The sequence below is a fragment of the Megascapheus bottae genome, chromosome 16 (genome assembly GCF_031878675.1).
Source record: "Megascapheus bottae isolate mThoBot1 chromosome 16, mThoBot2.hap1, whole genome shotgun sequence".
Taxonomy (NCBI): Eukaryota; Metazoa; Chordata; class Mammalia; order Rodentia; family Geomyidae; genus Megascapheus; species Megascapheus bottae.
The window spans coordinates 16,924,637-16,943,481 of record NC_143524.1 but is presented as its reverse complement, the minus strand read 5'-3'; the positions used below and the strand labels follow the sequence as shown (position 1 = coordinate 16,943,481).

General features: G+C 34.8%; 1 long non-coding RNA gene across 2 annotated transcripts in view; it reads right to left on the bottom strand.

The window, feature by feature from the left end:
- Positions 1-7,644: 7,644 nt before the first annotated feature.
- LOC150052947 (uncharacterized) overlaps positions 7,645-18,845 on the bottom strand; it is a 530,194-nt gene continuing 518,993 nt past the window's right edge. For both annotated transcript variants that reach the window (XR_016538140.1, XR_016538138.1), the window contains one exon: positions 7,645-7,709. This is a non-coding gene — a long non-coding RNA (uncharacterized LOC150052947). The remainder of the gene's footprint in view (positions 7,710-18,845) is intronic.

Genomic DNA, 18,845 nt, shown 5'->3' with positions numbered 1-18,845 from the left:
TTGTTACAGTATTTCACTTTGTTATTCTGATATATTGGATAAATGCATATTTGGTTATTTGAAATTGGATAGGGAAGGGGGGAAAACAAGATGAGGGATGGGGGTGGGGGGGGAGGGAAATGGAGACCAAGACATGAGAAAAAGTATCAATGAATGTGAAGTAATGCACCTTCTATCTGGTGAGTATTATGTAACCCTTCTTTTAATTACAATAAAAATAAATGAAAAAATAAGAAAATATCATTCATAGCAACATAGCAACATATTCTTTCATTGTTAACATTCACTTGAATGTACATTCAGAGAGAAGAGTGTTTTTTTTAAAGTAACACCTTACCATCCCATAACATATATACCAGAAATGTCACAATCAAAATATTCCATTACATTGATCCAAAGTTCATAATGTAATTTCACATTTGTAACTCACATAATTACCACATTAACTCTAAAGATAAGGTTTTGGTTTTTCCTTCTAGGGGATAGAATATACTCCAGGGAGATTGTCCAAGATTAAAAAGAAGGTAATTTTTAAAATTAATGCTGGATTGTATTGCAAATCTAATTCAATGGCACTTTCCACCTTAACAAGGATCTTTTCACCAAATGAAATTTAATAAGTAGACTGACACTTTAATAATTCTTCAAACAAAGGGAGATGTGGGTATTTTAGAAAAAGCTACAGAATATAAAATAAAATGAATGGCGCCCAGTATTTATCCAGCCTTTTTGCACTTACCCACACCAATTCAGTTACTAACATTATTCTAACAACTCACTCACCCATAGATCGTTGGGAATGTCCACTGTCCTTTTCCCTGGAAGTAGCCACCATATATTTTTTAGCCTTTTTCATTATAAAATTTTCACTATGGGATCAAGAAAATATAAATCATGTAGCTTCACCTTCCTGCAAAAGTGTCTAATTAAGATTAAACTTGTCCCTGTGGTAAATGTAAAATGATTTAATTATAATCAAAACGATCTCAATTGAATAGCTTCTGTTTCAAAGAGTCACTCTCCTAGTGTTAAGAAGCTCATTAAATTCAATTTGTAGTAATGTACTGCTGTCATGTTTCCTTTCTGAACCACACTATTATATTAAAGTTCTTTGATTATTTCCCTGTAGGGTAGCATTAATGTGACATACCATGTAAAAGAAAAGCTCAAAAGAGACTCAAAGATGCACTTCCTTTTTTATTTTCTCAATAGATGTTAACGCTTAGCAGCATGAAAAATATATACAATAAACAGTTTTTGCCTCCTGACTGAATATATATATATATATATATATATATATATGAGAAGCCTAAATTGTCTATATCTTTGTGATTGCTTCCATGTAAAATAAATGATACTTTTTAAATATGTTTATCACTTATCATAGACAATTGATTTTCATTTTTAATTTAGATTTTTATCGTTCCTCATGATTATTTCATTGTTCTGGAAATGTAAAATTATTTGCAAAATGAAAAACAAAACCTTTCCATCTAAAATCATCCACTATTATAAATTACACATGTAACAAACACGAAGGACAAAGGATGAACCCGTGTAATAGCTATATTAGTAATACAACTTGTTGGAAATAAACTTTGCATCTAGAGAAAGATGGGGAAAGAAAGCGGGAGAAAAATATGGGAAGTGGTAACAATGTTTAAATAATGTACTCAGGACCTTACAAATACAATACAATTTTAAGAAATAACTCTCAAATATAAAAATTGAAACATGCCATCAAAGCATCCAATCTTTATACAAATCAACTCTACATTTAAAAAATCAATTTTATGCAACCCTCTTATTCTGCCTCATTTTTTCCTCAAACAAGCACTAAATGATTTATGTTTCTGAAGTAACAAGTCTACGATGAGAAGTAGGAAGCTCTTTGAGACAATTTGGGCAAGTAAGTAATAGATATTAAGCAACTTATAGAAACAATACATCTAATTCCTTTTTAAAAATATGTATTCTATTAGTCTGAATTTTATTCTGTTAGTCTGCCTCAACTCCTTCACCAAAGTTTGCATGCAAGATACACACGATAGGAAATAGGACTGCAAGAAAATTTCTTGTCTCTCTCTTTCTGCAATGGTAAACATTATGGCTGGGCCATCTAGTATAGTTAAAAAGGCTTGTTTTCATGCATTATGGTAGAATCAAATAAAAAATTGCAGCAGAGGCCTGGGAGAATGGCATAATGGTAATATGTTCATCTATCATGCCTGAAGCCTTGGGTTCAATTCCTTAGTACCACATGCACAGTAAAAGCCAGTGCTGTGGCTAAAGTGGTAAAACACTAGTCCTGAGAAAAACCCAAGGACAGTACCCAGGCCCTGAGTTCAAATCCCAAGATTGGCAAAAAAAAAAAACAAACCCTGCAGTTGATATTGTATATTTGTTGCACAGCACTGGGCTAGCTTGATCCTCCCAGCATCAAAAAAGAAAAGAAAAGGAAAAAGAGAACAATTCCCCCTTACTGAAACAAGAAGAACAAAGAAAGGAAAAAGAACATGCAAAATTTTTATTACAGGAAAAATGCATGTATTATGGGGAAACTTAATCTTTCTCAGTATTGTAGGAGGAACAATTACTAATGTACTAATACAATTTGTAACAAAGTCTTTAAGTCTTACCTCAAGTATTACTGGGAATTTTTGAAATTTGTGAATGATACTTTACTGTACATGTGGAGGTTTGGTACCACAATAGAGATCAAAATATCAAGAAACAGAATAAAATCATTTTGCTATAATTCTATCAGAGTTACCGACAGGAACACTGTAACTAATGAATGGACCAGATTTAAAAACTGAAATTATTTCTACAAACTACATCTATTAATTGATCATTGAAAGAAAATGTACACTCTGCTGCAATGACCATGCCCAAAATTATAAACATATAACTGTGATGCAAATCATATTGATATTATTAAAAAGGAGTTAAAGAAAGATAATATCGCATGCACTTGGGAATTTTGAAAGCTGTCCAGATTCACCTTCATATATATTTATGTCCATATGTACATGTAAAACATGATTTCTTTGGTTTTTATTTGTTTATTTTGACTCTTTTGGTAGTCAGCCAAAGATAAAATAAAATGGAATATAAATTAAAATATGGCTAATTCTATCCAATATATCTGAGTACCAGAAGCTCACACTTAACATTTCAGGAGTCTGAGATGTGATCATTATGATACAAACCTAGCCTAAGAAGACAAATCTGAGAGCCTTATCTCCAATTAATTTCCAGAAAACTGGAAGTAGAGATATAGCTTGACAGGTGTTATCTTTGAATTAAAATGCTAAGAAAGAAGATGAGGCTCTGAGTTCAAGCCTCAGTACCTGTACACACACACACACACACACACACACACACACACACACACACACACACAAACATGCTTTCTCTCTTAGCCCCCTTTGTTCCTCAAGCAAAATATCAAGTAATAGCAAATTTCCCTCTATCAATAAAAATGATGAAATAAATTGAATGTGTAAAGATGTTCTCTTTATGTGAAGTTAATATATGATCAAGAAGTTTTGCTAAAGAGCAATACAACTTATAAATAATATTTACACTGCCTTTTTCATTATTTTTATTTGAAAGGTATTTATTATTTTTATTGGAAAGGTAAGGGGTCCATATTCTTTCTTTGCCACAAATAGATCAGTACTGCATTTACATACACTTACTGTTTTAAATATCCCTTTAATGAAATAAACTATAAAATATTCAGTTTTTCATTAAATATATATATATATATATATATACATTAGGTTTTTCAATAGTCATACCAAAGAAATGAAGCCATGAGGATTGTACAGTACTGTGACTGATACAAGGATGAGCGAGTACTTCAGGATACAGGCATGTATGCCACTTATCCTCAGGATTTGACCTTTTATTTCAGAAACACTCAAATATCTTACACTGCTGATTTTTATACATGGCATATCATTTAAAAGTTGAGTATGAGTAAAAGTGAGATGACAGCAGCAGGTCTGGAAGAAATACGATAAAGCAAAAAAAAAAAAAAAACGGATTAAAAGAGGCATAAGGAGGATGAGACCAAAGAACTATTTCTGTTCTAGTAATCTGATTCTTTACAATTTTACATGCATTGAACATGATTGAATTAATCACCATATTTCACCAATTAGGAGATAAAACATATAATTTAGAGAAACTCCAATTCTACAATTCAGTTTTATAAATTGATCAAGGCCAAGGGAAGTGCTACCTATATGATTTACCAGGACTTAAAAGATATGTTTCATTCATGTCCGAAGACAAGATAAGATGATTGTCAACTAAACAGGGAAGCCATTCTTGTTCTTTTTTCTTCCAGTATGCTAAATGTTTGTTGCTATTGTGCACTTAATTTATACTAATGGCTTCCTAAAGAGATTCTGCCAATAAAAGGACAATTGCATTTGAGAATTTACTACCCTCTCCTCTCCTTTTCTCTCCACTCCCTTTTGCTCTCCTTACTGTGCCCTTCACCTCCTGTCTTGGGGCTCTACCCATTAAGTCTCACTACCCCTCCTCTCCTCCTCTCCACTCTCCTGCTCCCCTCTTCCACTCCTTCCTCCTCCACTTGTGTCTTGAAGCCTCTCCTTTCCTCTTCTGTACCTGATGCTTTCATGCACTGGCACACTACCAAACCAAGCCACACCTTCAGTCCCTAAGGGTTGACTCTTTTATCTCCCTTCTCTTTGTCTAAAATAACTTAATTCTCATAAAAAGCAAATTGCAGTTTCCTCAGGTTACTCATGAAAAGGAGTTTTCTCATTGCTTTGCACAACTAATTTTCAGCGATCTCAAGTGTAAATGTGAGCTGTCTATAACAATCACATTAATGATGTTGCTAATACTTAAAACAAGGAGCATTTCCTCTAAGACAACTACTGTCAAACTTCAGTTTCACTTAATTATTTTTAAAAACATAAGGGGGTTATTAAAAATAGTTATGTGTCCGGTGCAGTGGCTCATGCCTGTAATCCTAAGGCTGAGATCTGAAGGTCAAGGTTCAAAACCAGTGGGGCACAAAAAGACCTGAGATACTTATCTCCAATTAACCTCTAGAAAACAGGAAGTGGGGCTTGGCTCAAGGGTAAGGTCTTGAGCTGAAGTGCTCAGGGACAACGCCCAGGCTAAGTTCAAATGCCATGACCCACAAAATAAATTAATAAATAAAAATTAATTAATTAAAAAATTAAAAAACCAAAATAAAAATAGTAATGTAGGCTAAATTTGAGAGGGATCTCTCACATTCAAGACCCTCTTGCCTAAGCCTACCAAGTAGTTGGAATTAAAGGACTATGCCATCACACGAGATCATCATTCATTTTATATATATATATATATACATATATATATAATGTGTGCACATTAATATAATATGTATATATAAACCATGTATATAAAAGTCTCTATATATGTATATATGCACACATACATTTGCTGGTTTGGGAGAATGAACTCAGGAATTCTTTCTTTTACAAGGCTTTTTTGCTCACAACATTTTACCACTTGAGACACCCCTCAACTTCTGGCTTTTACTAGTTAATTAGACATGAGAGACTCAAGGATTTGTCTACACAGGGTGACTTTGAACTGAAACTGTCAGATCTCAACCTCTTACGTGTCTAGGACTATAAATATGAACCACTGGCACCCAGCTGTGGTCTTCTTTCCAAGAACACAAAATTATATTTACTTATTTCAGTAATATGTAAATATTTACTTCTGGCCTAATGTTATTGATAATATCAACACAGAACCTGAATATAAAACCAGGGATACCTGTGGCGGATATAGAGTAAAATCATGAAAGGAAAAGCAAGGCTTAATATTTTTAGATTTATAACTTTGAAACATAAATGTAAGTCTTAATGAGAAGCCTAGGATGGAATAACAAATTAATCACATTAGTCGAACCTTGCCCTTTGCATTTCCTTGCTCCTGGGAACCCAATGCTGAATTTTAATGTTGCATTAACATTTGCAATAAAAGTTAAAACCCTAAAATTGAAACTGCAAACTTCTTTGTAGATTAATGTGGGAATCATATAAAATAACCACTTTCAATAACTCAGAAGGGTAAAAGGAAAGGATAAATAGTTGTCACTTGGAAATGCTTGGGAGTGTTTATGAAGTTTGATGAAGCTGTTGACTTCATTGAAGTGTGATCACAATATCAGGGTAAAAGTTGAACCTTTGTATGTCTTTATTTGATGGCGTCTTCCAAATATGCACATATCTCAGAGTATTCTGAGTATCTGCTCAGATGTTAGTGTTGCTTCCTTAACTTATTTTATTTTATTTATTTATTTTTATTTAGGTTCAAATATTTTGATTTTTGTTTCATTTGTATTTAATAGGTTTTCCATGTGCCTAATAGCTAACTTATACATGGGATGATTCAAAGACCTTAAAGACAGACCAAAGGGCTACAAATTGCTTTCAAAATATCTAAATTTCCAACTTCTGTAATCAAATTAATTTATGATGAAAAGAATAAAAATTAAAATGAAAGAAAAATAGGCAAACCAAAACATTAGAATAGAAACATATATAAGCACTGATACATGCTTACATATAATTAGTAAAAAGAAAAAAATGATAGAGCATGACCTCAGCGCATGACCTAGTGGTAGAGTGCTTGCCTAGCATGCATAAAGACCTGGTTCGATTCCTCAGTACCACATACACAAAAATGCAGGAAGTGTTGCTGTGGCTCGGTGGTAGGGGGCTAGCCTTAAGAAAGCTCAAGGACAGTGCCCAGTTCAAGCCACAGGACTGGCAAATTTTTTTTAAAAAATGATGGACCAAAGTAACAAACCTACTTTGTTATTTCTCATAAATAGGTAGTATAAACTAGTTTCTTTTGATATTGTTCAGAAAGAAGAAAATTACGAACTGGATAATTAGTGTATCATGCCATTTCCTTGAAATTAGTACAAAATGAATTATAATGCTCCAGATATAACTGATTTCCCTCATTTGTAATAATTAGTATACATCCAGGATAATCCTAACAGAGGATTACAATAGCTCAATTTCTATGTGCACATGATCATATAAAATGATGCTAATCAAAATGAACTCCAAGATAGGGGAACGGGAGATTTTTCTTTGTTGTTTTTAATGCACTGTGTCAAGTTATTTCTTTTTTCTTTCTTTTCCCTTCAGTTTATACTGTTTTCACTGTATTTGAGTTTAGCATCCTGTGTCTTGTATATACATGCATTGATTTGAGAAAGGAAGAGGAACAAGAAAATGGTGACAGAAAGGAAAAAGAATGAACCCATGCAACAGCAATTCTTCCAAAACAGTAGATTGAAAAAGACTTTTACAAATTGGGATGGTGGCTAAGGAGGAAGGAAAGTGGGAGAAACACCAGGGAGGAGGTAACAATAGTACATCAAGAAATCTGCTAATTACCTTACATGAAATTGTAACCCCTCTGTACATCAGCTTTACAATAAAATTAATTATAAGAAAATGAAGAAACAGTGTCCCTGACAAGTTATCCATGTATTCTTTCTTGAGTATACAAATAAACTCCTCTTAAACATTTTGATTGGAAAGTATATGACTTGGAAAGTGTGTAAGGTTTAACAGTATTTACCTGGTTATGATGGTATCCTACCAACTCAGGAGAGACTGGTAGGAAGATTATAATTTCAGATCACTCTGGGGAAAAGCAGAAGATATTATATGAAAAAAATAAAGACAAAAGAGAGATATAAACAAATCACCTGGCAACTCGGTGTGAAAGTTTGGAGTGCTGCAGGATTGTGGGAACAAGTAAGACCAAAGTCACAGATATCATGGAGGCATTGTGGAATTAATGTTTCATTAAGTTACATGCATTTGTCAAAAATCCAGTTATTTGGGTACTTAAGACCTGTCCAAATTACCATATGCAAACTTTATCTCAGAAGAAAACAGCCCTCCAAATCTACTTATAAAAAGATTGGTTTGACAATCAGTAGACAATGGCAGTAGTTCAGTGTGACTCTTTCTGAGCTCCCGCCCAGATACCAGTTCTGGCAGCGCAGGGGAAATTTCATACCTCAAAAAAATTATACACTAGGATCAAACAGGATTCATCACAGCGCGGCAAAGCTGCTTCAATATACACAAATCAATTAATATAGTTCAACACAAGAACAGGAGTAGGGCAAAAATCACATGATTGTTTCCATAGATGCAGAAAAGGCATTTAACAAGATCCAACACCCCTTTATGCTAAAATCTCTGGAGAAAATAGGAATTCATGGAACATTCCTCAGTATAATAAAGGCTGTGTATGACAAACCCACAGCTAGCATTATAATTAATGGTGAAAAGCTAAAGCCATTCCCTCTAAAATCAGGAACAAGACAAGGATGCCCAATCTCTCCACTCCTCTTTAACATAGTAGTAGAGTTCCTAGCCAGAGCAATAAGGCAAGAAACAAGCATAAAGAGGATCCAAATAGGGAAAAAGGAAGTGAAACTTTTCCTCTTTGCAGATGACATGATTCTGTATTGAAAGAACCCTATAGGCTCCACTCCCAAGATCCTTGAGCTGATTCAAAACTTTGGCAAAGTAGCAGGGTATAAAATTAACCCTCAAAAATCAACTGCCTTCCTCTATGCCAACAGTGATAGAAATGAGGCAATAATCAGGAAACCAACTCCTTTTGCAATAGCCTCAGAGAAAATGAAGTGCCTAGGAATTAACTAAGAATGTAAAGGACCTTTTTGAGGAAAACTTGAAAACCCTGAAAAAGGAAATTAAAGCAGAACTGAGGAAATGGAAAAACCTCCCATGCTCCTGGATTAGAAGAATTAACATGGTGAAAATGACAATCTTGCTGAGGGCTATCTACAAATTCAACACAATACCCATCAATATCCCAATGTCATTCTTTAAAGAAATAAAAGAGCAATTCAAAATTTCATATGGAATAATAAAAGACCCCGTATAACAAAAACACTTCTTAGCAGAAAGAACAGCACAGGAGGAATTTCAATACCAAACTTTAGGCTCTATTACAGAGCAATAATTATCAAAACAGCTTGGTACTGACACAAGAACAAGCCTGAAGACCAATGGAATAGAACTGAGGACCCAGATATTAAACCACAGACCTATGGCCACCTAATCTTTGACAAGGGAGCCGAAAAATAGAATGGAAGAAAGACAGCCTCTTCAAAAAGTGGTACTGACAGAACTGGTTAAGCACCTGCAGAAAACTAAAGTTGGATCCTTCTTTGTCACCCTGCACTAGAATTAACTCCAAATGGATCAAAGACCTCGAGGTAAAAGCCGACACTCTGAAAACTTTACAAGAAGGAATAGGAGATAAACTAGGCCTCCTTGGCACAGGTAGAAACTTTCTCAATAAGGACCAAGAAACACAACAAATCAGAGAAAGGCTGGATAAGTGGGACTGCATTAAACTGCAGAGCTTTTGTATGGCAAAGGATATAGCTAGTAAACTAATTAGGAAGCCTACAGAGTGGGAGAAGATCTTTAACAACCATACAACGGACAAAGGCCTCATATCTAAAATATATCAACAGCTCAAAAATTTGAATCACTCAAAAACTAATCTCCAAAGTAACAACCATCCCTTTAAAAGATGGGCCAAAGACTTGAAGAGAGTCTTCTCTGAAGAAGAAACAAAAATGGCCTATAGACACATGAAGAAATGCTTAACATCTCTGGTCATAAAAGAAATGCAAATCAAAACAACTCTAAGATTCCACCTCACTCCAGTTAGAATGGCCAGGATCAAGAAAACTAATAACAACAGATGCTGGAGGGGATGTGGCCAGGAGGGATCACTATTGCACTGTTGGTGGGAGTGTAAACTCATTCAATCACTATGGAAAGCAGAATGGCAATTCCTCAAAAGACTAAACACAGAGCTCCCCTATGACCCAGCAATTCCACTACTTGGAATTTACCCTATAGTCCAGAAACAAGGACATACTAAATCCACTAGCAAAATGATGTTCATTGCAGCACTATTTACCATAGCAAAAATATGGAACCAACCCAGATGCCCCTCAGTTCATGAATAGATAAACAAGGTGTGGATTTGTACACAATGGAATTCTTTGCTGCTGTCAGAAAGAATGACATCGCCCAATTTGTTAGGAAATGGAAAGACTTACAAAAAATCATATTAAGTGAAGTAAGCCAGACTCCAAGGAACATAGGCTCAGTGGTTTCCCTGATTTGTCATAATCAGTAGAAACTTTGGGCTCTCCTAGCAGAGATTTACAATAGGAGAAAACCTAGATACATAAGGCCATATAGTATGATGCTTAATAAAAGCTATAGAATAAGTGATTGTTGTCATTAATGTACTATGCTATTTCTCATCGATTTTGCTGTCCCTTGGGTATCTCATATTGTTAAAGTATTTCACCTGGTTGTCTGTTATAATATATATGTATATATATGCATATTTGTTTTTTTGAAGTTGGATAAGAAAGGGAGGAAAATAAGATGAGGGGTGGGGTTGGGGGGAGGGAAATGGGGACCAAGACATGAGAAAGCATATCAATATATGTGAAATAATGCACCTTGTATCTGCTGTATATAATGTAAAACTTCTATTAATAATTACAGTAAAAATATATGGAAAAAATAAAAGTACAATGGATATGAAGATAAAAAAAGAAATGAAAGAACTTAGGAAAATAAAACATATTTAAGATAAGTATACTAGAATTAGAAGGCCATCAATGTCACTTGGAGGCAGGTGAGAGCCACCGCACAGAGGCTTAAGAAATTTAAAACCTGCTTATGTAATTGTGCAGTGGCTCTCACCTGTAATCCTAACTACTCAGGAGCCTGAGATCAAGGATCAAGGTATGAAGCCAGCCTAGGCACAAAAGGACCTGAGACTCTTATCTCCAACAATCCTCTAGAAAACAGATAGTAGGGCTTGGTTCAAGTGTAGGGAGGTAACCTTGAGCTGAAGAGCTCAGAGACAGCACCCAGGTGTAATTCAAGTCCATGACCCCCCCGCCCTTCAAAAAAAAAAAACTCCTTATGTACTAAGAAATTGAAGAAATTGTTTTTGTTTGGCCAGTCCTGGTCTAGAACTCAGGGCCTGGACACTGCCCTTGGGCTTTTTCAAGGCTAATACTCTACCACTTGAGCCACAGCACCACTTCCAGCTTTTTCCTTTACACATAGGTCTTCATGCATGCTAGGCAAGCACTCTCCCACTAGGCCACACTCCATCCCAGAATGTGTGGTTTTTTTTTTAACTTTAAAGAATATTAATATTTACTGAAAAGAGGGAGTTTGTATGGATTGTTTGCTGTCCTGTCAAGAATTCTTCACAGAAAATTCATTTATAGTAGAGACAATTTTGAAAGAAAAATGTCACTCAGAAGTTTGGAAATACATTTTTTTCCCTAATTTTCTCCCCTCTTCTTCCTGAAATAATTTTCTCTTTAAACATACCATTATCTTTCAATCCAAAATACTTTGTTTGTAATCATCTGCAAAATGACCCTAATTTATGTTTCATTTCAGACAAAAGTATTTCAAGCTTGCTATGGACAGCACTTCCTATTGCCTACAACCTTCTTCAGATCCATTCTCTCACTTGTTTTGGAGCTGGCAAAAGTGTAATTAATTTTCTGGCTCACTGGGAAGGAAGACCCCTTGTTCTCTCCTATGTTACCTACTGTGGAGAATGCCAGAATCTTTATTGTGAGGAGAGTGATGTTATTTTATGGAAAGATCCATGGAAAGTAGAATTGGAGTGGCCAATAGAAAGCTCCCTCTGGATAGCCCTGGGAGATGCATTTTCCAGCAGAGACAACCATTCAAACTCATGAAGACTTGAGCCTGAACTCACTTAAGCTATTCCCAAATTTATGATTATAGCATTCTGTGAGAAATTAAATCCTTCTTGTTATTTCAAGCTTTTCTGGTCTCTGGGCTTTGAACCCTACCATATTTGTCTTTGCATTTCATACGTTTCCATAAAACAAATTTCCAATTAAATATATTACAAGAATTTGTTAACATTTCTCTAGGGATTGAAATTTTTATACAGGGCATGCTTAACTGTTCTGTCCAAAATCTGCATATATTGAAAACTTCATATATTACCTAGAATCATTCTGTGAAGAATTATGCATTAGCTAGTAAAAGCATTTTAGTTTGTTATTATTATGGAATGGTCCTTTATGTGGCAGTTTTTATATAGATTTACTCTGCTTTTTGTAAATATATATGTATGCATATATACAGATATAAACTTATATACCAAAATATTTTTCAAAAAGCCTCAAGATATGAAAAAATAAGAATACTAGAAAAACATATTGCTCCCATGTAAATATGGATAATTTGTCAGTATTTTATGCTTTACCTTATATCAAATCAAAGAGATCAAATCCTGATATTTGAAGGTTTCACAGATGAATATTGATGAAACATGCAGTCACTAAATAGCAAGGAAATTATCATGAAATTTTGTCAAAACATTGCTTTGATAACACCAAGCTTCCAATGTATACAAGATAGTGAGTTATATTCTGTATCTCTTAGAAAACAGGGAAGTGTTAAATCTGTACTATATACCAAAAACATTACTTTGCCATAATTGTTAAAACTCTCCATTAGAATATTGAAATCTAGAGTCATGCGTTGCACATGTGTATGAATAAATTATTTGTATGAGTGATAAACACACATCTCAGCAATGTATGTGTTCAACAGAGAAAATGAGGATCTGTAGACATATCCATATGTTCATGTTTTGATTCATTATGCAGCTCCCGGAAAAGACATGAGAATTCCATGTGTGGTCACATGTGTTGAATTTGGATTGGAATATGTGCGTAGGTTAGAATGGTGATTCTGTCACCATTTTGTTACCCAAGTAGAGTAATTTTCAATGCCTGGAGATGATTTTTAGTTGTCAGGAATGAAGAGGGTACTACAGGAAATCTCATGTGTGTAAACAACAAATGCCCAAAACAAAAAACAAAAACAGAAAGAAAAAAAAATCACATTGCACAGGACATTGTCCCTAGACAAAATTTCCTCCTTCTAAAAGACCATTAGTGCTGAAATGGAAAACCTCCGGACCTCTGGGGAAGTGAAAGATTGTAACAACATGCTAAAAAATGGAATTGCCAAGTTTTAACAGATACTTAAACACAGATGAGCTGAAGCTCTTAAGCAGTTGGCTATGTGCGCAGATGCATCCATGACTGAGATAAAAGTACAATTAAATGCCTTCTGGCTCCATCTTCCAAAGAAATTAAGTCTAAGAAAATGACAAGTGTGGAGGTGGTGTGTTGCTCAGTGGTATGGCATTTGTCTATCATTTGTCTATCAGGCACAAAGCTTAGGGTTTGATTTCCCCAAAGGAAAAACATTTCTGCAAGTAAAATAGCACAAAACAAATAATATGACCATGTTAATAGCTCATTTTATATTATTTAGCACTGTATCTGTTCAGAAAACTCTAGAATGAGCCATCCTCACAAAGTGATACTGTTATTTTTCTAAGGATTTCTCTGCTATTGGTAGGAGGTATTAACTGAACACGGCTATGGACATTCTTTACTATTTTTATCCCTGTGATCATAAAGAAACTAACTGGGCACTGAACAGAGAAAAAAAAATATATATCTGTTTCCTACCCTCTCATTTATTTTCCTTTCCTCACTGTAAGCTTTCCATTAATAAAGCATAGAAGGAAGAAGTAACCAGAACTAAAGATATTTGAATGCATCCTCCTTCCCAAATAAAACCTGTAATTTGTTGAAATGTTCAGAAATACACAACTTCTTTTTTCCCTTTTGACTGCTGGCATTGAAATTCACAGAAACCAACAAAAGACATCATAAGTCTTCAGCATGAATCATTTATTTGGACAAAATAGAGAGGCTATTTTAAAAAGGGCAGTAATTCCTTCGTGCTGTCAAAAGATAAAGGCTTACAATTTCCTGCTGAAATTTGTACAATACCTTGTAAATGCTGAACATGTAATCATCTGAAATAGAGGAGAAAAACACCAATTGGCAAGACTTTGCCATAAGAAGTGAATGCATTACTGCACACCATAAATATTTTTAATTGTGGTTTTCTAAAGGAAGAAGACAAAGGTCAATTGTTCTGTACCAGAAAAGGATTGAAAGTCAACTTAAAAAAATAAAGAAGGTAATTAGAGTTAGAATAGTGACCATATTAATGCTAGTACTTTCCCAGCTAAACTTCACCTCCCATCAGATCCTGGCATCAAAGTTGACTATTGTAATGGGAAGTACATGGGAAGTCCTCAGTGTTGGGAAAAGTTATGGAAGGAAGCATATTCATGTGTCCAGACGATTATGGAGGAAGACAAGATTTCTTCTACTGAGGATTTGCCAAGACTGGCTGCAGTAATTACAATGAGTAAAATTATGTTTGTCTATGTAAAAATGCCACGTTTTTATATTGCTCTCCATCCTCCTGGAGAGAATTAGAAAAGAACATTTGGAGTGAAGGAATTATATTTATACAATGTTCTTGGGAATCATTGCCGAATTTAAACCACCATTATTGGTGTCAGTGGTAGAGCTTGTGGATACTCTGTGACCTTTGAAATCCTTTTCCTGTGGCAGTGAATATTCTATTTAAACTGAATAGTAATATCATACTTAGACTGCAGGAGAACTTGAAATTTCTTTTTGCAAACTACCTGACTTTCTTTAATTAAAATAAAATAAGCAATTTAAATTGATCCATTTTTTGAATGTTTCAATCCAAATTGGAATTAGAAGGCTGGCCTTCAATGGACCTCTCATTTTTGTTCAACCTTTTAAAATATTTTCTCAATTTACAGTCTTCATCTATCATCTTTGATACTTAGATTGGAATTCATTCTCATAAGACCAAATTTTCTTCTACTCAGTTTCCTTTCTTTTGACATGTACTTTAACACTGACCCATAGTATTTGTGCATATTTAAGAGACACTATTAGGGTAACTCTTCATATATAGTGGGTATTAAGTGGAAACAAGGGTATTTATTTTATCTGCTACCTTTGACAAATGCATTTTAATTGTATTTGGAATACTTAGTGTGGTGTCCAGTAGCTATCCTGAAATAGCAATTTTGGTGTCCTTACAGAACCACCAAAATGGTTCTTCCTATCCAAGTGCACCCCTATCCCTAATAGTTCCTTTTCATCTGCTTCTCTCATTAGTTGCCAAGTTATTTTATCTCTTAATCTCATGGAAGATCACATATCTGAACCACAGAGCTCTAAGTCTCTATTCTGTTGTAGTATTATAATGATAATCTCCATTTAGTCTCTTCAAACACAGACATCTTGCCTTTATTTCACTCTTAGGAAACCAAGTTCAAATAATCAGAAAGGATTGTGAATTTCTATGGTTTGCCAAAGTAACTGAGGAGATCAAAGGAACAAAATGAAAACATTTCTGTTCTGATTTCTATTGTATAGTCATTAGTGTGTGCTAAAAATTGTTTAAAAAATTAATGGAGTTGATCTTTGCCTTCAAGTTGTTTAAGAGAAATGAGTCTATGAAAAGGTGGGCATGAAAGACAGTTTGCAGTGGAGTCAGATGCCTTGGGGTGCCAAGTGAAACGTAGCAATTATATAAATCAGGGAGTTCAGACAATAGATAAAAGGTATGGCATTCTGAGATTAGGGACCAAGGCAGTCTCATATTCTTGGTAGCTGAAATTGGCTCAGAGCCTTTACTTAGAGCAAAGGAAATGATGATTTTGTGTCAGTTGATAGAGATCTCAGCATAATATAGAATTAGAATGTTCCCATTTTCCCCCAAAGAATCCCTCAATCATGAAAGATAAGCCTCATGTTTAATTCATAAAATAAAATCTCTGTGATAGATGCTATGATGTATAGACGCTATTCATGGGCAGAAGACCATAATCACATTTTCATGGGTGAGATCTCAAGTGATAGGAAGGAGATTCATTTCTGTTTAAATGAAAGCATTCATATCTGCAGCTCCTGCTGCTTGGAAGTTTCACTTGGAAACTATTAATGAGATGAGATTGTTAATTATAGCAAGAGAAAGATTTCAACCTCCAGAAGTGTTCATATTTGTCTTTCTGGTACAGTTGGCAGGAAAGTCATAGGTTTCTGTGTTCTGTAGAGATCTTACAAGGTATGCTTTAAGAATGTATAATAGCCTCATTTACTTGGTCAGTGTTATAAGGTGAATGTTTGTGTTTCTCCAAAATTCAGATGTTAAAAATCCTAATTCTAAACATGTTGGTATGTGGAAATTAGTCCTTTGGCTGGGATTAATTTGATCATAGAGAATAGTCTCATGACCTACATAGAAGGAACATGAAAGGGTTGGCTTTTCCTGCCATTCATGTCAAAATCTATCTAAGAAAATTCTGGTGATCTGCAGATTAGAAAATGAATGCCCTCGCTGGGCACTTAGTGGATTATATTTTCTAATTCCATAGGAAGGCTGAGATCTGAGGATTCTAAGTCAAAGTCAAATTGAGCAGACAAATCTTATTCTCATATCCAACAAATTAGCAAAAAAACTGGATGTGGAGGTGTGTCTTAAATATCAGGGAACATAGCTAAGTAAAAGCATGATGCCCTGAGTTTTAGTCCTAGGATGAGCACACGTGTACAGGTCCACAAATCACACACACACACACACACACACACACACACACACACACACACACGATCACATAAACACAAAAAGAATCATATAAACATCAGATTCAGGACCTATCAACATCTTGCCTTGGCACTCCTTAACCTCTAGAGCTATTTAGAGATCAGTATTTATTGTTTAAGTTGTCCAGTTGAAGGCTGGGAGTTGGGCCTAGCTTTAGAGTGCTTCCCTAGTATGAACAAAGACCTGGATTCGATTCCTCAGTACCACATACATAAAAAAAAAGCCAGATATGGTTCTGTGGCTCAAGTGATAGAGCTCTAGTCTTGAGAAAGTCCAAGGATGGTGCTGAGGCCCTGAGCTCAAGCCCAGGACTGGCAAAAATAAATGAGCAAATAAATGAATAAATTGCCCAGTTTATTATACTATACACAACTGTCTAAGATGGCCATTTTTAAGGGGAGTAGATTATTTCTTAACTTTGTCAATTTATACTCAAAGCATCCCTTTCTTCCTGTTTCCTCCTTAGGACCACATAGGATCAGAACTGGCCCAGAACAAGCAGCATGAGTGAAGGTCATTTGGCTCACTAATACTATTGGAGTAGATCAGGACATAAGGAAGCTTGGAATCATGATAATAGTCTGGCTCAAAGGATGTGAGAAGCTAGGAAACAGACATGTGGGGATTCTGCATTGGTTAAGGTAAGAAATTGCTAGCTGTATTTTAATACCCACAGAAATTTTATGACTAGACATGCTTAACCATTGCTAACATCCATTGAGAATATTTTTATTTTGTTTTTTTCCCCCTGGTCATTAGTCAGTTACATATATTACTTTTAAAATTAAAAGTAGCTTTGAAAATACATGATTAATTTATTCTAAAATTATTTTGGTAGATTTTGGTTAAAGTCATTATATCTTGATGTCAGCTAGTACATGTTATAACATCACTCTCTCCCTCCATTCCTTTTTCCCTCACTTCTTATGTGACTCTATCCCATTTTCCGCTTCTCTTTATCTCCCTTTTTCTTCGCTTCCTCTCTTATTTTGAATGAGGGAATAAATGAAAGAGTGAAGGAAGCTTGATTATTTTTATGAATGCAATCATCTTCTTATAAATACAATCAATACTAAATATTAGTTGTTTGGAAGACTGTTTATGAGTGGGTTTTTTTTTTTTCAAAAAACCAAACAACCCGTCTTTTACCTTCAGAATCTCTCTTTCCTATGGAAGCAAACTGATAAACAATATAAACAATGAAGTTTCAATGCATCCTCGGAATAGACATTTGGCTAATTGTGCTTCTTCTGTTACATTTGTCAAGATTCTTCCAGTGAAATCCTGAATAAACATTATTAAGGATCAAATACACAAAACAGTTTAGGTAAATGCATTTAGAAGAAATGTATAGCCCTTGCATTACTGGTAGAAATGGAGTTCTTTTTTCAGCTATCTCAAATGGTAGCTTACGCAAGGAGTTACAATAATTGGATGGAATGTCTCCCAGAGTGAATATTGGCCCTTGGAACACAAATGCCTGCCAAATCTCCTAGTGGCTTAAACTCTGGTTTTCTTTCAGTGAATAGTATTCTATTTGGTTCCTTCTCTTGTGTTATTATTCTGAAGCAGTCTCTGCCTCTCATAAGTTTAAGCCACACTAAGTACAAGTTCAGCTATCCATTATTGACCTGCGCTTTTGCATGCAGAGGCTAAAACCTGTGGGAGAATACGCATTCATACAAGTTATCCTAGGTGACAAAAATAATACTCTATCTTTCTGCTGTCATCTTACACTATCACTGCCATCATCAGCAATATCATCACTGCCCTCTTTCACAGTCACCATCACTTTCATCATCATGTGATTTTATGTTTATAATACTAGCCAGTTAATCTACTTGAAGTTCACAACATGACATATAAATTGGGCTTCAGAAATATCCGAATCCCAGGAATGTGTTGATATCAAATGAGGTTATACAATGTAGGAACCACTTTGTCTTGATTCCTTATCATTATATATGGAACACTGTAAACATTTGCTTCTCAATTATTTAGTGAAGGTATTCTGAGCCTATTTAACTCAATTCCCTGAGGGTGAAATACTTTAGCTCCTATTTTTAAGATACATATTATGATAGAATACTATCTTGCCAGAGATTGTTCATC